At 37.3% G+C, this 22306-nt stretch overlaps 1 protein-coding gene and 1 pseudogene across 2 annotated transcripts in view; both read right to left on the reverse strand.

The window, feature by feature from the left end:
* The window catches only part of NALF1 (NALCN channel auxiliary factor 1), a 547669-nt gene that overhangs the window by 448257 nt on the left and 77106 nt on the right, over window positions 1–22306 (reverse strand). The gene's annotated exons all lie outside the window — the stretch shown is intronic.
* LOC102739413 (PIH1 domain-containing protein 2 pseudogene) lies at window positions 7938–9084 on the reverse strand (annotated as a pseudogene).

The following is a 22306-nucleotide window of genomic DNA, read 5'->3' on the forward strand; positions in this document are numbered from 1 at the left end:
AAGTCAAAAAGTGGGCAGAAGATAATAGTATATTTTATTTCACATAATATATCCAAAATCTTATCATTCAGCATGTAATCAAAATAAAAATTTTCCCTGAGATGGTCCACTTTCTCATTTTATACCTTATCTTTGAAATCTTGTATTTTACATTTGCAGCATATCTTAACCATAGGCTAAAATGTCAACAGTCAAATACAGTCCTAGCAAAACAAGAACGGTATGCTTAATGTAAATTTATTTTACACTGCATACCTAATTTAAATCAATAATTTAATTTAAATTGATCAAAATGAAATAAAAATTGTAAAACTTCATGCCCGCAATCGTACTTAACACCATTTCAAGGGCTCAATACCCACATGTGGCCAACGGCTGCCACATGCGGAGAGCACGGGTCTAGAGGCTCTGTGTATCATCTGCAGGGAAACAGAGTGAGCTCACAAGATCATCCACTGAGACCAGAATATGCTGCAAGAACTTCACGCTGTCCCACAGGAAGGTCTGTCTGGGTCCTACACAAAGTTACCATGGGAATGGAATTTCTCAAGGAAGGGAGACATTATTTAACTCATGTTTAACTGATACTAAAACGAACTGGATCACATTTTTTAAGTCTCCTCATAAACTATAATCCATTTAAGCTTTTGATATCTGGATGTGTTTTAGAATGAAATGGATAATATGAATTCCTACTTTTATGTTTAAAAAAGGCAGAATAAAGGAAATAAAAGTTAGTCTTTGGGACAAATCCCGAACCACCACAATATTGCAGATTTCTTTAACATCAAAAACAAAACAAAAAAGAAAAGCAATAAGCGAACAAACAAAAATTCACAGTGATGTTACAGTGATAAGTAACAACGCTTTTAAGTAGATATTAGCTTTCCACTAAAATAATAATTATACTGTATTACTTAATTGGACAATTCTAGTAGAGAATCGTAGCTCCAAGTGGTATTTTTTTAGATTTTTTTTTTTTTTTTTTTTTGACAGAGAGAATGAGAGAGAGAGAGCACATGAGAGGGGGGAGGGTCAGAGGGAGAAGCAGACTCCCTGCCAAGCAGGGAGCCCGATGCAGGACTCGATCCAGGGACTCCAGGATCATGACCTGAGCCGAAGGCAGTCGCTTAACCGACTGAGCCACCCAGGCGCCCGAAGTGGTATTTTTTTAAATGTTACCATGGAAGTCCTTTACACTAAAATGTCATAAAATAAAATATTTAAAATTAGAAAATAAACTTCCATAAGGAATATTTATTTTCTTTAGAAGGATAAAAAGTGTTAAATTTGAGGGGTGCCTGGGTGGCTCAGTTGTTAAGCGTCTGCCTTAGGCTCAGGTCATGATCCCAGGGTCCTGGGATCAAGTCCCGCATCAGACTCCCCGCGCAGCAGGAAGCCTGCTTCTCCCTCTCTCACTCCCCCTGCTTGTGTTCCTTCTCTTGCTGTGTCTCTCTATGTCAAATAAATAAATAAAATCTTTTAAAAAAAAGTGTTAAATTTGAAATAACTGATTTTAAAATCTGTTCTATAAACAGAGGACAACCAAAAAAAAAAAAAAAGGCAACGGAGAAAGCCTACTTTATTTAAAGGCTGGATCCTAGAGTGCATAGGTGTAAGTCTGAGGGTTGGCAACCATATTTTGGAAGCCGCTTGACTGAGTGATGAAACAGAGCAGAAACTGATTAATCTCTGAGTTACAATGCTGAGTGGAAGGTGTTATTGAGCATTCTAAAGTGGCAACTTCATTTCCTCCAGGGCAAAGCACACTTGGAAAGGAAAGCTGCTTTACCATAAAGTAATCTATTTTGTAGGCTTAGGAGGTTTTAGCGGGATGACATGACTTAACCTTTCTGGAGTGGGTAAATTATTCTAAGACTCATAGCAAAACAGCAGAGTATGTTCCAATAATATTTCACATTGCTTTGCCCAAGGTAGAGGTAAAAGAGAAGTCACATTTGTATTCTTATGCAAGCCTTCTTTCAGGTTAAAGATAATGAAAAAGTGACCTTGAAGAATAGCTGCTTTGTAAAGAGTTGGAGAACATTATTGAGATTAAAAATGTAACAGCTATATGGTGCCAAAAAACTGGTCTTCGGATTAACCACAAAGAACTAATTGTCTTGACTATTTTATTTTAAAAACATCTATTTATTTGTCAATTATGAGATTAGATCAGGTTATCTCATGCATGCACAGTTTATTGAATAAATAATAAATAAATAATTGTTCTTTAAAACAGACTGACTTAATCTCAATAGAACTTTCTACTGTATATATCACCTGCTCAATGGTTTTGAATCTGCACAAATGCAAGTCCTGTTAAGGCACTACCTTGTAAAATAGTTACGTCGCTAAGGCTAAATCGTGATGAGAAATACACGGCAGAAATTCATAGATATACAGTGTGAAGTGGTTGCCCACCACAAAATAACTTAAAAGAATCTCAAACTTACTCAATGCTTTATTATTGACTATAAACATATTATACATATTTATATACATTTACATTTATAATTTAAATTACCCTCAAATGAAATTCATGTAATCAAGGCACACAGAACTTTTGCATATATAACAAAAATATAAATTTTAAATTTTGCAAAATATATTCATTTTTATTACTTTATCAGTGTCAATTTTTGAAAAACGGTATTATATGTAAGAAAGACTTAATCACTGCTACATGATTCACAATAAAACAAAAATATTAAATGACTTAAATTTAATAATTAATGGCATGTCAGATATTTTAACTATGTATCCAATGTTATATTCATTACACAAATTACACAACACTTTCTTTTCTTCTACATTAGAGTGTCAATCTATTAATCTCCTAATTATCTTTCACCATTGTATTAGCCTACATTTAGACTTTGGCTGTAACATAAGCACCACGGTTTAATAAGATGAAAGCAGATTTAATGAGATTCTTGGTTGCTTTTTAAAGTCAATTCGTTTATGCTCTAAATCTTTCCAAAAAGATTTTAGACTCTTAACAATCTGTTCATAGTCAACTTATCACCTTTTAGATAAATGGTCTACACAAGGACAAAACTGCTTTCTTCTGAAATACTCCTTCTAGCCCTGAGTCTCTCTGTGGCCATCTGCCCTTTGGATGTTTGTCTTCCTATCTAAGGCCTTTCCTAGGATCCTGACACATTTCTAACTTCTTGAAGTCATTACTTTTCTAAGCGGTTATAGCCATTTTTCCTATTTTTAACTGGCTTCTGCTACAGGTTACCAATGAACTTTAGCCCCTGATTCTTCCTGACCCCAAATTAGTTGTTGAGTTTCTTGGCACCAAAATAATAAATCTTCTTTCTTGTTATTGTTTTAATTTAAATGTGTTTGATCATGACAAAAACAATGGAAACATTTCTTGAAAATGTTGAACAGATGATGAAGAAATACAAAGCTATGTTTGCCAAAACTTGAAAAATTCATGCATTTATGGTTAGCTGAACTTCAACAAAAGTGCCAAGAACACACAAGGGGGAAAGGGTAGTCTCTTCACTAAGTGGTGCTGGGAAAACAAGTTTCCCACAAATGCAGAAGAACGAAATTGGACCCTTAACTCACGCAGATCAACTCACAATGGATTAAAGTCTTAAATGTAAGACCTGAAACCATAAAACTTTTAGAAGAAAATATAGGGGGAAAGCTTCTTGACATTGGCCAAGGCAATGACTTTTTGGATGTGATCTCAAAAGTACAGTCAACAAAACAAAAACAGACAAGTGTTATTACATCAAACTTAAAACCTTCTGCACAATAAAGGAAACAGAGTAAAGAGGAAATCTAAAAAATGGGAGAAAATATTTGTAAATCATACATCTGATAAGTGGTTAATATCCAAAATATGTAAGGAGTTCAAAAAAATCAATAGTAAGAAAACATATAATCTGATTAAAAAATGATCAAAAGACCTGAATAGACATTTCTCAAGAGAAGACATATAAAAGGTGAAGACATATAAAAAAGAGAAGACATGAAAAGGTGCTCAACATTAATGATTATGAGAAAAATACAAATCAAAACCACAATGAGATATCATCTCATATTCTTAGGTATTATGAAAACGACAAAAGATAACAAATGTTGGAGAGGATGTAAGAAAAGGGAACCCTGGTGCACTCTTGATGGGAATGCAACTGATACAGCCATCATGGAAAACCTTATGGAGATTCCTCAAAAACTTAAAAATAGAACTACCATATGATCCAAAATTTCCACTTCTGGGTATACATCCAAAGGAAACAAAATCAGTATCTCAAAGAAATATCTGCACTCCCATGTTCATTGCAGATTATTCATAATAAGGATAATAATCAGGATATGGAAACAACCTAAGTGTCCATTGACAGATGAATGGATAAAGAAGATAAACACACACAGTGGAATATTATTCATTCCTCAGAAAGAAGTAAATCTTGCCATTTGTGACAACATGGATGAACCTGGAAGACATGATGCTAAGTGAAATAAGTCAGAGAAAGACAAATGCTGAATGATCTCACTTACATGTGGAATTAAAAAAAAAAAAAAAAAAAGTCCAACCCATAGAAGCAGAGAGTAGAATGGTGATTACAAGGGGCTGGGGTTGGGGGAGAAATGGGGAGATGTTGGTCAAAGGGTGCAAATTTGCAGTGGTGTAGGATAAATAAGATATCAAAATACGGACATGAGTATACTTAATAATAGTGTACACTCATCACACACCAAAATATGTTGACTGTGAAAAGATTTGGTTAGCTTAATGGTAGTAATCATTTCAGTATGTGTATTTATATCAAATCATCACGTTGTACACCTTAAATATACAGAATTTTTATTTTTAAAAACCTCCTCATAAAAGAAAAAAAAAAAAAAACGTTGAACAGATGATGAAGAAATACAAAGCTGCGATTGCCAAAACTCCAAACTGGCAGAATTTTTTTAAAAATACATAAAACTGATTCAATTTTTATTTATGTCAAGCAAAAGAGAAAATGACATACTATTGATCCACGGAGTATGTTCTATGAGGAATTTTATATAATTTTCCTGCTCAAATTTTTTTGACAGCCTGAAGACATTGTAAATAAACTTTATAGAGATCCATCGCCATTATTTTTAAAGTGTTCAACAGAACGCAACACTGGGGCAAACGAACAGGATATAGCTGAATGAAAATAAATACAAAGTGTTGCCTTTAGGTTCAAAAACTTCATGGATAAAGATAGATAAAGATGTGGAGTGGTGGCTCTGAGGGTGTGAGTGCGAGGTGAGCAAACAGATTGACAATGCCAAGAAGAGGGTCTGTGGCTGTTCAAGGGCAGGTCCAAAAAGGAGAAGACCATGCTGGAGAATACAGTGTTCTTTTTTTTTTTTTTAAGATTTATTTATTTGCGAGAGAGGGAGAGAGGAAGAGAGACAGAGTGTGCAGGAGCTGGGGCGGGGGCAGAGGGAGACACAGAACCCACAAACAGACTCCCCGCTGAGCGCGGAGCCCTACACGGGGCTCGATCCCAGGACCCTGAGATTGCGTGACCTGAGCCGAAATCAAGAGTCAGCTGCTTAACTGACGGAGCCACCCAGGTGCCCCAGGTGTTCAGCTCCGACAGGACATTTTAACCAGAGATATTTACAAAATAGAGGTCACACAGAAGAGTGCTTTCAAAATGCCAGTCTGCCGATGATAAAGAAATTTTCTTTAATCCGTGGAAAAATGTGAGAAACATAAGGACTAGAGTGTGCGTAGTTCTACAACATGTGATAAGATTAAGTTGTGGTCAAATATGGGCTGTTTCATTCTGAGATGATTTTCTTCCCACTTTTTAAGTGAAATTTATATTTTTATTTATGCAATGGAAGTGAAATTAGATCCACAATAGTGATTTTTTTAAATGCAATCACTTGACAATCCTTTGATCTGATTTGAATTTACTGGTCCATTAGATTCAAAAGTCTGGGAACTAGTCCAAAAAAGGGATACCAGAGTATTCAGAATTATTATACTGATTTATACACAGAGTATACAACACACACACATTTCAGGTCTAAGGAGAAGAAACGAATGTGTTCCCAATTTCTTAATTTGGGACTCGGGGATGGACAGACAAGTAGGTCCCTGCATGGTTTTCCTCTGATTTCCAATCAACTCGAGAAAAAAAAAGTGCTTTCCGAAAGTTATCTTCCAAATTTCAGTGAAGAAACCTGTCATGAAATGAATTTAAGCAAAACAGGAATGGAAACCATAAAGGAGACCAAAAAGGATTTCTGTCCTTTGTATGAAAGTGGGGGAAGAGGTCTCTGAATGATGTTTTCGTTCTGAGACCACGTGATTTTGTAGTTAACTATTTTAAGAAATGTCTTTGCACACTTGTCTTCTAAATTCACTGCAGTACTTTCATTTGCCAGTGTGAATGAGAATAATGCCTTCATATACCTAAGCTCTTAGAAAGGCTAGAAGATGTGCATACTGTGGAGTAGTGGCAAGTAGAGCATTTGGTCTTCAATTTTTGGTTATTTTTTAAAACATCTTTCACTTTACTTTTCTGGGAATTTGTCATTTTCTCTCCATGGCTCATCATTTTTGGTTTTCTTGTCTTTGTTCCTACTGTTGCTTCCCAGTTAAAATGCTCTTGCTTTTTTCTACCTGTTAGAATATCACGTATCTTTCAAAGTTCAATTAAATACCAGTTTATCAAAGAATGTATTTTTGATTACCCTGTCCAAAAGTAATCAGGGACTCTTTTGTTGCATTTCATACCAAAGTGATTTCTGTTCAATTTATTTTGCATACTAGTTTGTAAATGTCCAGAAAGCAGGAATTGTCCTCTACTTATCTCTGTAAATGTCACAGCTCCTATAATGAACATAGGTTATTTCATTATAGACAAAACTATTAGAGCTGCTCAAAATTAATTTCAAATATGCTTGAGTGCAGGTGTGTTTGCACACATATGTATAAACATGTAGGAGAAAAGTTACAGTCTACTGCAGACTTAGGACTAACCCAAAGTTGCAGTTGGTAGCATTCGTCAGAATATAATATCGTGTGTGGGACAACTAGGAGCCCTGTTACTTAAGGAGCAATAAAAATCAGACCCCGTAAATTCACCTGGCCACAATTTTTATTTATATACAATTCTATGACAATACTATAGATTTCTACATAAAATATAGATGTTACAAGTAAGGAAAAATGGGTCACTACTGAGGAAAAAAAATCTACTTTCAATTTTTAGTCCTATTAAACCCAGAGTGTCTAATGAAATCCTGCTTTTCAGGTAACCAAAGACATCGTGTCTAGTGTTTCTTTATAATATTTCATCTGTGTGACCCCGAAGTAAAATCTCTATCTGCCAGGTAGAAGCTAGAAGACTTTTTTTTGTGTGTGTAAAATGTTAAATTATTTTTCTGGGGGTTCTACATTCCCAAAAACAGTTGCAACGTTTCAAAACCAAACACTAATTCACATCTAAGAAGAGTATATTTCATAAAGATGCAGAACAGTGCTCAAACTTTAATGTGCATAGAAAACATCAAGAAAAAGCTTCTTATGAATTACAACTTTGACGTAGTAGTTCAGGGCTGCACCTGAACTCTGCTTTCTTAAATTTTTATTTTTATTTCCTGATGTAAAAATTTCCTAGACCAAAAAAAAAAAAATTTTTTTTTCAACCAGTAAGCCAAGAATTCTCCCATGTTACCTGAAAACAAATAGAATTTCCCAAATCATATTTGTCACTTTAAGACCATTAGAAATACCTTCAAAAAAAGTGTATCACGGCAATACTGTTTTTAGTAGTTTCTGCTTCATGCCAAGTTTGAGAAGGAGAAAGAGTTAAAAAAAAAAAAAAAGATAAACAGTTGATGAGAAAACATCATTTGGTGAAAAAGAACTCTTAAAAATACAAAACTAGTGTTTAAGATAAACCACTGCCTTTTCACCCATCATGAAGGTCCTGTAATTCATATGCCGTTAGCACTGAAAACCCAAAGCAGATGATGCTCTTGACTTCCACCAGTGGCATTGTGATGATTAATGTAGCTTTCTCTTTGATAAATTTTGCTGTAGTCATTTCAGTACGCACAGATTCTGGAAGATTCAGATGTAATCTGTACTTCTCAGAGACCTTGATCAATAAATCATCTTCAGAAACACTAAGGTCACAGAGACATACTAAATTACTACCAGGTTATTTAACTTCTATTTCAATTTTCAGAGGTTTCTCATTCTGATCAGCCACAATTTTTAATTCATAGGCTGGTCTCTTCATCTCCACCTGGGTCTCGGTAGTGGAAATGTCTTCAGTCAGATACCTTGTTTTGCTTGAAACTTGGTCTCTTGGCAATAAAAGTTGAAGAAAGGGACCTGGATTGCTCACAGTACTGCTTCTGATCTGCTCAAGGGTCAGGTCTTCTCTCGTTTCCTCTCTTAAACCCATGGGGTCGGTTTGGATTCTGGTCAGATTTTGTTTCATCCTTTGAGGGTTTCCTTTTATTCTAAATTTAGTAATATTGTGAGAGTAATAATAATAGTAGTAATAGCAATAAGTTCATTGAGTTGTCCTCAATGCATTTCATGGCCATCCATATTAATTGAGCTTCTTGCGCATGGCGCTTTTCTCCGCCTGGAGAACACCAGCATTGTAGGCTACATCAACGATCATGTACACCTCTGATGTCTCAGACATATCTTCTGGTTGGCCAGGACTTAGAGGTACTGGATGAGTGGTTGACTGGGGAGCTGGGGGAATGGTTAACTGTCCTTTTCCACTGACAAAGCTTGATAAAAAAATTTTGTTTTCTTTCATTTTCAGGATCCTGGTGTGTAGACAGAGCTAATGGTTCTGGGGCACACTGAGCTGTCTTCCCTCTTCCAGTGGCTGTTAAAGGAACTCCTTAGACCTCTCAGGGCTGCTTTCACCTAGATCATCTTGGAGGTTCCAGAACTGAGTAACTTGAGTGAGCAGCCCCTTTCAGGAAGACTCCATGATTGAGGTAATAGGCCTCTGAAGTCCCTTCTCTTGGTCTCTTGACCTGAATTCTGCAGGTTTACCAAGCTTCTCCGGTGATGGAATGTTGCTGGTCCAGAGACTGCACTTTGAGGAGCAAAGATGCAGAATGTGGACTCGCACTTGAATCGATCATAACGAAATATCAAATTTGTTTAATATCACTGCATAGAAAGCATAAATACAAAAATGCATGTAAAACAGAAAGAAGTAGATAAATCATGATGGAGACACCACATTTTAATGTAAAGTGGGAGCCCAGGAAGGCCAGACAGAGCTTTTGTATCTTCACAACTGTCATCTTAAAACACGCATGCTTAACTATACCCCCCACCTCCAGGGATCCGTCATCATTTGAATTATTCCTGTCGCCCATAAACCATGGATATCAATTTTCACAAGAACGTCATAGGTCAGAGACAATCCTACAGGGTGCAAGGGAAGAGGGTGAGTGAGCTGTGAAAGCAACAATTAACCTCAGAGAGACGATCTGCACTTCCTCTTTGCGCACAGTAAACAAGGACAGAAGCCTGGGCGCACAGCAAAATGAATCGTTTGGTCGCCATCAAAGGTGAACGGATCTGATTTTGTTGTAATGATATCCGATATGGTGGTCACACAAATCTTCACAATGAGTCTCATGAATTCTTTGTTGCCTTGTTAGCATAAGTTTCACGTAATAAGTTCATATGAAAGGCTACAAACTGACATGTGTGTCTTCACTTCCAGTTGTCCCTCAGGATAAATATTCACTCAAAGTTACTTTGTAGAGGAAAACATTAGATGCAAACATGACTCTGGACCGAAGACTTACCTTCACACAAAAGCCTTGCCATACACAGGCTTTGAGGAGACACCGGATGCAGTCTGTGCTTTGAACCAGGAGCAGGGTTGTGATGAGGCACCATTAGCCGGGGTGCAGGCCCTCCAGATACCTTGTTATCAGGAAGATAGGAAAGCAGCAAGTCCGCGTGAGAATGTACGAGCACATCTGTATCAGCGATAGGGAAGGAAGACATTCTGTGGAGGTTGTCGCCGTGAGAGAAAGGGTCAGAGGCTGGTGGACAGAAGGGACATCACTGTCATATGGAGCCTTCATTTGGGAGAAATAGCAATTCGGAGGAGACGAGGAGCAACAGTATGGACAGCTTCACATTCTGGATTTCATTCCCTCCACAGATACTACTGAAAATCTATTTGAACAGTAAGGAGAGTAGGAGATCTGTAAAGATGCAGGCTGAACTCTGAAAAACTCTGAATTTTGTCAGAGAGGAACAATGTCAGTTGCCTGGTGGGGAACCGTGGAGGTCCCCGAGCAGAGGCACGAAGGATGCTTGTGAGTTTTGTAACAGACTCCATCGTATGCCGAAGAGTCAGTGGGTTCAGAAGAAATAGCAAGCTGCAAGGTCAGGACACTTACCTGCAATGGTCTTTTAAGGATGCTCCTTTATCTTGGTAGAAGTGGGTAGAGGAAACGGGGCAACGCATGCTTCTGAGGTCTTGCACATGAACCTGGTTCTCGTGAGTCCAGACCCCTATTCCAACTAGTCCCAGGGACTGCCTGACACACTAGGCGCTAATCCCAGCCCTTCCACATTCACAGAAGCCATCAGCCAACACTCCACCTGTGCTTTCTCCGTCCTGCCTGCTCAGCACCTCCATCCACCCTCTCCTTTTGGTGCCTCAATGAGCTACCTTCAGTGGCTTTAACTTTTGCCCCTCTCTTTGAGACTTCATTGCTTGGGATTGCTGATCTCTTCCCAGAGGATCTGTCACTCTTCCCAGAGTGCCTTTTGCTCGGCCCTATTGCCTCTTTCCTCCAGCTGTGTCCTGCAGGGAATGTGGAAGCTATCCAGGTACCACCATGTGCTGTAGTTCATGTAAAGCCAGAGCAGGTTAGAGTAATAACTTCTTTGTCATTCTCAACATTCTGGAGTGTAAACTATCTATCTTGTAATAATCTATAATTCTATTAAAATACGAAACTATTTCCCATTTCAATCAGCAACTATTCATGACTAAGACATTATGTAATTACATTTATCAATAGAACACTAATATAATTTTGTTAATTTTAAAAGGAAAATAATTTTCGTATCTTTTAAACACAGCAGGTGAAGAAAATAATTTAAGCAAAACACTAATTTTGTAGTAACTCTGTTTATAATTTGTCTATGAAATTGCATCCTGTCACCATCTTCCAGGTAATGAACAGGAAGGGTCACTATGAGGTTATATCTTCAGCAGACACAACTAGTTCTTATATTTTCTTGCTTTTCTAAGACACAGATTATCGCAAAAGAGAGATCGATACAGACTGTGCAACACTGGCCAATTCTTCCATATATGATTGGTTTTGGTTGTTCTTACTAATTGTTATAATGGCCCCCTGCCACAAAAAAAAAAAAAAAAAGTTGAATTTCTAACCCCTAGTCCTTCAGATTGTGACCTGATTTGGAAGTAGGACCATTACAAACATAATGTCAAGATGAGGACATACTGGAGTAGGATGGGTCCCTAATTCAATATGACTGTAGATGACCATTGTAAAGACACAGACACGCAGGAGATGACATATGAAGACAGGGAGGACTGAAGTGATGTGTCTTATGTGCAGGGCAGGGTAAGCATGGGGGTGACCAGAGGCTAGCACAGAGGTTGAGGAGATTCTCCCTCGAAAGCCTGTGAAAATACCAACCCCCACAAACAACTTGATTTTGGACTTCTAGCTTTCAGAACTGTAAGACAATAAATGTCTGTTCTTTTAAGACATCTAGTTTATGGCACTTTATTACGGCAGTATAAGGAAACTCATACGTGATTCAACATAACTATTAAAAAAAGAGGTTCAATAGAGCAAAAAGGGAAGTTCCATCATAGAAGCAAACCAAGCCAAGTATGCTAGCCTCTCATCCTTTATCTCAAACACACCCACATGCATGCACGCACGCACACGTGTGTGTGTGTGTAGTCATTGCATCAGGGCAAATTTCTCATTCTTTTCAAATAGATAACATTTGATTTTCACAGTGTGGAACGTTGTGTATATAGCAAATGGAACTATGGACACCCTGAGAAGGAGAACTCATTCTCTGGCTCAAGGAAGAAGAATATTTTAAGTCAGTGTGATGCTTGTGGGGCAAGAGAAAAGGTGAACAAGAAAAGGGAGAATCTGCTGAGCAGAAGAAAGGGGTCCCATACCACCTCCCAGACCCTGGACAGACCCAGTTTATGTCTGTTCTCCTAACTTAACCATTACCTTTCCTCTTCCACTCTCAAAAACATCCCGGTTTGCGGATGAATTACCTTTTGACATTAACAACAATTTCTAGTTCTTCTTTGTACCCAAACTACTCTTATCTTCAGTAAGTCATGGAGGATTCTTTGTAACGTGGGAATTGGGATATTATGTCTTTTCTCCCAAGGCCAACCGTGAGATAAAGATGACATGAGAAACGTGAACATGCTTTCAAAATTAGAACTATTATTCAAAAGCCAGACGTTTTTATCACAATCCCAGCAAAGCATGAGCACACAGTTACAGGAGGCTGTTTTCTGAAATTTGTGCTCTTCTTCCCCAGCTTGTACGAGTTACTACCCTTCTTCTTGGTTGCCACTGCAATATGCTCCCGACCTAACTCCTCAGCACTAGTAGTCGCCTCTGACTTTCTCTAATTAAGGAGAAAGAGAGAAGAAGGCAGCTCACGTTTATTGAAAGCCTACAGGCTTATAAGCACCAAACAGGGCACCTGGCATATATTACAGCAATAAATGCTGTTATTTATTAAAGTTTCATTACAAATCAGGCACTGTGCTAAGCCGCTCACATAGATTAGAACACTTAATGCTCATCACCCAATTTTGAAATAGTTACAATAACCCTTATTATAAATAAAGAAATGGAGGTCCACCCCAGAAAGCAGTGATATTTCTGAACATGAGTTCAGATTCAAAGTGTCTGATTCCAGGAACAATTCCGTTCTTTGGAGCTAAGTTACTTTGAACAAATCACTCTGCGTTCCTGTCCTCTCTACTTATCTGACAACAGGCTTAATCATAGTACCTCATGAATAGGGTTATTAGGAAGAGTAAATGAGTTACTGCATGTAAAGGTTTAAAAAGTGCCTCATACATAGGAAGTGTTGTGTAAGTGACAGCCAGGGCTGCTTGCTGTCATTATTGTTGTAATTAATATCATCATCATCATCATCTTTATGTATCCAAGGGCACACAGCCAGTAGGTGACAAAAGAAGATTCAAATACTCAAAGGTATTTTGAGCACTGACCGGCTTATCCAGTCAACAATTATTTATTTAGTGTGTGCTACGGTGCCAAGAATAAAATGATGGGCTGGACTAGATGTTCTGCTTTATGTAGCTATTGGTTTGACTTTTGAAGCGCTCACATTCTATCAAAAAAAAAAAAAAAGTTTTAAGCTAATTGTTGTGAGAGTTGGAAATGAAGGGTGCATGTAGGAGTACATAGTAGGTGTATATCTCCCATTCTGAGAGAGTCTTGTAAGTCTGTATCTGAAAGCTGAGTCAGAAATTAACCATACAATGGGTGGGGAAATAATGTGGATGAAGGTCTTAAAATTGGAGCCTGAATGGGGAATGGGAAAGCTTGTGTGCCCGAACAGCAGGTTTTGAGATGAGTTAGAGAAAATCCAAAAAGCAGAGACAGGAGTCAGAGGAAGAAAGTCTCAGAGTGGTGGCTGTCAGGGGCTGGGGGAAGAGGAAATGGGAAGTTGTCTACCTGCTTTGGGGCTGCAGTTTTGAAAGGGACTTTTGAAGAAGTTTTAGAGATCAGTTACAGAACAGTGTGAATATACTAGTCAATACAGAATTGTACACTTAAAATGGCTAGGAAGATAAATTTTAGGTTATGTGGGGGTTTTTTTACCACAATTAAAAATAAAATAATAAAAAAGAAAGTCATATAGTTTCTTAGGGAATTGGATTTTATCTGTGTGGCTCTGAGAACTGACTGATTATGAGGTTTTGAGAGAGAGAACTGAGGCAAGTGAAATAATCATAGAATTTCCAACCTCCAGATATCAGCCTCAGAGGATGCTGCAAAGAATAACAAGAAGCACATCTGTTTTGATAATTTTTTAATTAATAGGTGTCAAATTTTACCCTAAACAAAGAAAAATGAATTAATCATTTTCTGGCATCCAACAAAATCATTTGAAACCATTTTATATATTTTGTAAATCTCCTAAACATAATACAAGAGAATGATAAAAGTGAGAAAATCAATTATCTACACAAATAAGAAATATCCAGTTAAAGTGCTCTTAAACCTCTTCCTCCTCCTCCCCCAAGAATTAGTCACCAGTCAGACCTCGAGGGGTAAAAATAGCGACTCCAGTAAATTAAGTATCACTAGATGCCATCCTCCATATAATGTGCACTTATAGCCTTAAAATAGTTATTTAGTTGTCCTATTATTATTTTCTTCAGACTAAATCACTGGTTCTCAAATTATGTACTTTCAGAACATCTGGGATCCTATACTAAAGTTTTCCATACTGAAATTAAAAAAAAAAAAATGGCAGGCCTTCCTGGTTCACTGGGGAGAAAAATAGTAGATGAGATTGTTTCCATTTTGAGTTTCCCTCAAAACTATTTCTTAAGGCTCTGGGGTCTATTTCTGCATGTCTGAAACACACAACATTAAAAAGAAAAGCAGCAAATAGGTATTACTAGAAAAGATACAGAATGATTTCTGTCATTGACTTGTGTACTTGTAGTTAATGCAGAAATATAATACACATATTCTACCAGCACAATCCCTACTATTTTGTATCACTGCATTAAAACACTGATAGTACACTGAATTATATAAATACCAGACTAGCAGGTGTCTGGCCACCTGGACGAGCTTCCCACCAAAGGCCAACAGGTCTACCTTACTTGATCACGAGCTGCCCCCCTCCTCCGGCACCCCATCCTAAGTGTGTTACCTACCACTTTCTTCCTCCTACTTCGCACTGCACGTTTACATTGATGTGATAGTCTCGGCAAGCCCATCTTCTTGGTTTGGTCTTTGAACCCTTCTGTTCTATGACCTCTGGGAACACTTGCCAGACAGCATACAATGAGGTACCATAACATCAAGGAAATGCCCCCACTGTGGTGACCTCTTTGTTTCCTGTTCCCCCTTCTTTCAGCCACGGTGGAAATACTATGAGCATAGTAGGAGAGGGAACAGCTAGATATTTCAACACCATTAGGTCAAACTTTATTGCATGTGTACACGCACACACATACACCCACTCACAGTATCTGTAAACATCTCTATCTGTGTATTTGTGTCTCGATCTGTATCTACATATCTACGTCTATATTATATCTATGCATGTAGAGAGTCAGAAAGAGAGATGGAGACTTTGACATCAATATGTGATAAAGTACTCTAATGAAGGGACTGTCTCATCTAAGTTACAGTAATATAAGAAAAATCAAGAAAGGGAAAACCAAGTACGTCTGACTTTTTAAAATCAGCACCCAGAAATTACTGTGATTATGTCAAAATGGCCATTCCGTGTTGTCAAACATGTAAAGCCTTACAGCTCATACTGAGAAGTCTCTTCCATCCCAAAAATACTCATCAGATGACCAAGATCAGTAAAATCAGTGGAAATAGTGCAAAACACCCAGGGACATATTTCAGCGGAGTTTACAATTTTTCCAGCAAAACATTCTCTGTGCTAAGGTCAACTATATGATATCTAGTCAAGCTCTTTGAAGAGCTATGTTTGATTAGTAATTTCCCAGCCATTGGACTGGAAGAACCAGTACAGATTATAAAGTGATTTATCTCACAACTTGGGAGTAGCTTATACACGGTAGACATCTAACCCCTGCTTTTCAAGTCAGTGCAAATTACTGTCCTTAGTAAGTGCTCTCTAAAGCAAGCAATGTTCCTCACCCACTGAAAGAGATGTATCTGTCACTTCACTGAATGAGACATAACCACCGCATGGAAATAAAAGACGCAGCTAGGACTAGAATACCACAGACACCCCACCACCACACTTGCAAGCCGCTCAGCAGGATAGTGAAATCACAACTTCCTGCATTTTCCAGCTTTGTTGTGTTAATCGCAATTTATGGATTTTCACTGCATCACAAATGTTCCACAAGCCATAAATACCCATTTTCAAAATGCTGGGTATCATTAGAATGTGTGCTGAATAAATACAGTCCAACAGGGTTTCTAAATTTCTCCCTAAAATATTTATTTATCTAACAGCAAAATTCCAAGGTGAGTATCTGCTTGATATACATGGAGCAGGGTAGCTTGGTTATGTAAGGAATGGCATAGTGAAGTGCCATCTTATCTTGATTAGTTCCTAGAGCTGAGCACAGAAGCTTACAGGTCTACTTACATAATATTTACCTATTTAGTTCCAATTATATGTGTATGTATATAAATGTGTATGTTTCTGCCTATATATACACATACAAATGGTTACACTATTTAAGGACAGATTTTAAAATGAGAATAGGCTTAAAAATGAGGACAGATTTAAAAATGAAATTGAATGATCTCTCACGAGACCATTTGGTAAATAGAATTCCTGACTATTTATATTCATAGTAAATGAAAATAGATGCTTTGCTTGCATCATTTATAAAACCTGGTCTCCCTGAATAGTCCTGAAATATCATCTTAGTTTATTTAAGCCTACTAAATTAATAACTATTTGAACTAATGAATATTACCTAGATTTTGGGGGGTTGAAGGGAATGAAATATTTAGAGCACACCTATTATTAAGCCTTTATAAATATTTGAGGAACATATTATGTCTATGACAAATCACATCCTTTAGAGTCTAATCAACTAGCTGTTTTAAATTCCCCTTTATCTAGGTCACATTAGCCTCTTTTTAAAAATAGCTATATATTAGCTGCGCCTTTTTCTTTGTTCATTGTAAAAATAAAAAAACATAAAGAAGAGAACAATCATCCATAATAGCTCCATCAGAGGCCACCAGTAGTTACGTATGATGATTATCTTTCATCTTCAGTAACAAAGTGCAGTAGATGTAATTGCACGTAAAGGTGTAGCTAGGATGAGCTTTTTTGCAGTCCCACCCTTTCTACCAGGAGGGGACTGTGGCTAATGACCACCTGAGAACCTTGGTCAGGGTCACTGAGGGCAGTGTTGGTAAGATGAGTCTGTCTCAGCCCTAGCAATCAAGTAAATAAAATAGACAGCTCTCATAGTCGACACCAAACTAATGCAAACAATGGCTTAGCAGATGGGTCAGAAATGCTGCTTTGAAAAAGACTAAGTTGTAGATAACAATGTGCTATCTTTTCTAAATCAAGTGAAAATCAGACATAAAGAAAATGTAGGATTAGGTCACTAAAAATTAATTTTCTTTCCAGTGAAATGGTGCTGCAAGACAGGTCGAAATGCAGATCTATTAGCATTAACAGTGACAGGAGAAATACATCCTGAAATCTGCAATCAATTCATTGTCTGAAATATTGGTGGGTTAATGGTATGTATAAGACTTAAGCAGACGGATTACGGGTCAAACTGAATATTTTAGAATTGTGATCAGCCTATGAGAAGATTTATATCTGTACACATAAGACATAAGAAAAATCTCCTATTACGAACATACCGATACTTCGTGTTAGAGCAACAAAGAGCACCGATTCAACTTAAAACACAAGACAAACTCCATTAAAATAAACTGATGGAATCTAACTTCTAAACTGCTGATTGTCATATATTGATTTCATGGATTCAGTTCAAAACAGTCACAGAAAGGCACAAGATGTGGATTTCTGCCCCATTCTTTGTTTTAATGGGCATCTGATCCAAAGAAAGAATCAACGAAGAGCTATAGAAATAAAAGCAAATTAGTTTTTGCTGTCATATCACAGGAAGAGCTCAGAAGCAACTCAGAGTTATCTTTTACAACCTCACTTTATATTATGGCTAAAGGAAGCAGGCAACTAACAACAGAAAGAATTAGAAATTGGGGTGGTGGGGGAAAAAGTGTAATAGAGTCAGAGGGAAAATGCAACAGGAGAGGGGCAACCATAAAGAGAGACTCAGGTACAGAAAATGATGCAGAAATACCCCTGCTGCGCTTCTCTCACATAGAAATAAAATAAATGTCACATGCGCACAAAAACAGGGAAAAAATTCACAACATGGAAATGCACACCACATAACCCTTTAAGGTAGTTTTTCATAAGTTAAATTTACACCGTGCTTTGTGACTGGGTGCATAAATGGTTTGGGGCTTCCTGTTACTTGCCTCCAAGGTGAGATGAATGAATTCAAGGGCCGCGATTCCCTGTCCCTGCTCTATGTCCAAGTATGGTTAGGCAACAGAGGCAGATTCTAGCCCTGTGTTAGTGTTCTGTGGCAATAACTGGTTATTAAATGCTCCAAAATGAAATGCTCTACATCCAAAAATGCTCTACATCCAAAAATGCTCTACAATGGTTTATAAGATTTAGTTTCGTGGTCCACATCAGAATATTCTATGGTCACATATCTATGTATCAGTTAGGGGACAAGGGCATTCCTTCTGAGAAGAAACTCAGAATCACATTTATACCTTAAAGTTAGGGAGAATGTAGGAACGATCACACACTTTCATGTAATAGTGTAAGAGTTACATGGATGCCGCTATATGCATGTGTGTGTATACAGCTGACCCTTGAACACCATGGGGTCCACTGACATGCGGATTTTTTGACAGTACAGCACTGTAAATGTATTTTCCCCTCCTTATGATTTTCTCAATAACACTCTTCTCTCTTAGTTTATTAAGAATACGCTATATAATGCATATAACATACAAAATATGTGTTAATCAACCGTTCGTGTTATCGGTAAGGTTCCCGGTCAACAGTAGGCTGTTAGTAGTTAAGTTTATAGGAGGCAAATTTATATGCAGATTTTCAGCTACATCGGGGATTGGAACCCCTAGCCCCCCAGTGGTTTGAGGGCCGGCTGAATATACATCCTCATAACGCCATTTATAACAGACATTTTCTCTGTTTATTTGTTATCTCACCCTGCTGTAGAACATACCTTAAGACACTGCTAAATCTTTACAGAGTGTCTTTCTCTTTCCATGTTTCTATGTAAGAAGAAATCCATTTAAAGAATGGGGAGACCTTTATAAAGAGAGAGACATGGAGAAAGCAAGGACTCCCAGGAATCGTTACTAGGAGGTCATTCCAGCAAATACTCCTAGGGACCTACAGAGAGCAGGAGCAACAGGGAGGAAGACTGACCCGAATGCAAATCTCAGCTCATCACTTGAGTCCCAGGTCCTTGAACAAGTCATTGCACTGTTTAAACCTCAGTTTCTGTAACTGGAAATGAAGTCCATGAAACTGCCTTCTAGGATCCATTCCAGAATAAAATTAGACATTACATCTACAGTGCTTTGAACAGTATCTGGCCTATCGTGAGCACTCAATACATGGATCATGGTTTATTTCTAAAATTATGGTCCTGAGCTAAATACTGCACACTTGTGGCAAGTTATTTGACTACTCTGATTCTTGGCTTTTCTTCTGCAAAGTGAAAATAAACATACCTATCTGTAACTGGAACTCCTTTGCAGGAGTAGGGATATCCTGTGAAAATACCCTAACATGAAGGAAAACAATAATACTATACAGTAGTTTCAAAAACACTTAGAATACGAACAGAATCATTGAGACGTATTTCTTTCCACTAAGAGAGATCTCCAGAAAACATTTATTAAGAACAGGGTTGGACAATTTGAACTATCCTCTGATATCTTTAACACCTAATAAACACGTAGAAGAAAATGAAATCTAATCTTGTTTGGAAGTAGGAGGATCAATTCTTAAAATTCACACTACCCATAAAATTGAGAAACAAGCGTAACTGATTGGGAGACATAGAAATTCTTCAGAATTCAGAAATAGAGTGCTTATTTGAAGAACTGCTCCATTAACCTTAATTAAACCGGTCAGTCCCCCTTAGATCAATGCCTGCACGTGGATACAACTATGTCCTGTTCCTGAGCCTAAAATGTAGTGGGCTGTGGCCACTACTTTAAAAATTTCATCAAAAAAAAATTTTCATCGGTGTAGATCCTCCAAATATCTAAACTTCAAAATCTACTTTAGTTCGTCCTATAATTTTGATAGTCTCCAACAGAAGCTAGGTTTATCCAAGACATTCTCTTGATTATTTCTGTTGTTGGGAGCTACCTGAAATTCAGGGGTCATCATGTGAGGTCTCACGACCCATTCAGTCTTGCATTTTAAGTATCATAAGGGCCGAGGTCAACCATATATGGTACAGATGTTGTACACCTAACGTTCTGAAGGTCAAAGAGCTATTTAACATTATTCATGCACAGTAAATTATCCAGAGATACACAGAATCGTAATTCTAGTTCACCAATCAAGGAGAGCTCTACATCTTCAGGAAAGTTATTTTTCATAATTATTTATAACTGGGCTTTAACTTTTGAAATAGACTTACCATGGTCTCACAGGTAAATAATACAGAATCTCTTATCCAATGATCCTCCTAATTGCTTTCAAGCTATTATCCAATTATTTTTCTCAAAAAGTGCAGGGTTTAACAGTAGCCTATCTGAGAGTTGCCTAGCGTAATTAGGAAGATATGTTAATGGCTGGGGTGAAGTCTCTCAATAGGACTGTTGTAAAAGGTCTTCAGACTGCTTTGTTCTGACTTTGAGGAGTCAATTAAATCTCCAATGACCTAAACTGTCATTTTTCTCTTCTTCCTTTTCAAAGAATTTCCTTTTCATTGTGTCTTCTTTGCTTCTGGCAATTCTTTTGTTGCATTCTTGGTTTTGGCCTAAATTTTCCTTGACCTTTCAAGGTCCTTGCAGTCATTTCTCTTCTTCCTTCTGAGGAAGAAGAGAATCTGCATTTAACACCTTACATAAAATCACTTGACCTGCACTTTTTCTTTTTTTTTTTCCAAAGGGGCATAAAATAATTTCATGTGAAAATGTACTTATAGGGACGCCTGGGTGGCTCAGTCGTTAAGCATCTGCCTTCCGCTCAGGTCATGGTCCCAGGGTCCTGGGATCAAGCCCCACATCCGGCTCCCTGGTCCGCAGGAAGCCTGCTTCTCCCTCTCCCACTCCCCCTGCTTGTGTTCCCTCTCTCGCTGTCTCTCTCTGTCAAATAAATTTTTAAAAAAAAAATCTTCAAAAAAAAATAAAGAAAATGTACTTATGGGGCACCTGGGTGGCACAGTCCATTGAATATCCAACCTTTGGTTCCATCTCAAGTCATGATCTCAGGGTCATGAGATGGAGCCCTGCCTTGGGCTCTGAGCTCAGCGGGGAATCTGCTTGAGATCCTCTCTCCCTCTGCACACCCCCCCACTCATTCTCTCTCTCTCAAATAAATAAACCTTTAAAAAAGAGAAAATGTACTTATAATACATGCAATATTTTATCTCACAGTTTAGATTTGTATTGTTAGTGATTAAAGCTCAAAAAATCTAACGAAATTACAAAACTAATACAACTTTTAACTTTACTTTTTGGATGTTTCCAAATCCCAAATTTCTAGACTGGTTTGAGTTTATATTTTATTTTATTTTTTTTTTTAATTGAGTTTATATTTTAATATGAAGTTTTTATTAGTATATGATAAGCATTTGAATTTTTCTTTTTAAAATGTTTTGCAATTGAACATATAAATAGATTTTAGGTCGATAAATTATGATCGCAATTAACATATAACACTTAATGGCTATCAAATAGATTGGAAGCCATCATATCTACCTATTACATATATATATGTAAAAAATATATATGTATATACATATTCAACCTGAAATATAAGTTCAGTGAGGTATTTGGGGAGGTATATGAAATGTTATGTGGAAAAAAAATCTCCTATTAACAAAGTAGGACACATATCAGCAAAGGATAAGTTAACCCATCTGAAATCTGCAACATCATTCACAGTGGCCTTTCCTAAAATATATTGAACAAAAAAAGAAATTGCAGTGAAATAATGGTAGGAAATAGAGTAATTAGATCTCTTCTTGGGTCATGGTGTTGCATACTAGCCCATTAAAATAAAAGCTCTGAAAAGCTCGCATCCTATGTAAGAGAAACACCTGTTAGCAACCCTTGAAAGCAGTGTTCTATGGAACACACTTTTAAAAATGCAGCATTTGAAAATTATATGCAAACTCTCTACCATTTATGATTATTTCCAGTTAAAAACTAATATTTAGATTTTATGGAACAGAAAATTTCAGGATAGATCTTTATT

This window comes from Leptonychotes weddellii, chromosome 3 (assembly GCF_054177405.1).
Source record: "Leptonychotes weddellii isolate Sample4059 chromosome 3, ASM5417740v2, whole genome shotgun sequence".
Classification (NCBI taxonomy): Eukaryota; Metazoa; Chordata; class Mammalia; order Carnivora; family Phocidae; genus Leptonychotes; species Leptonychotes weddellii.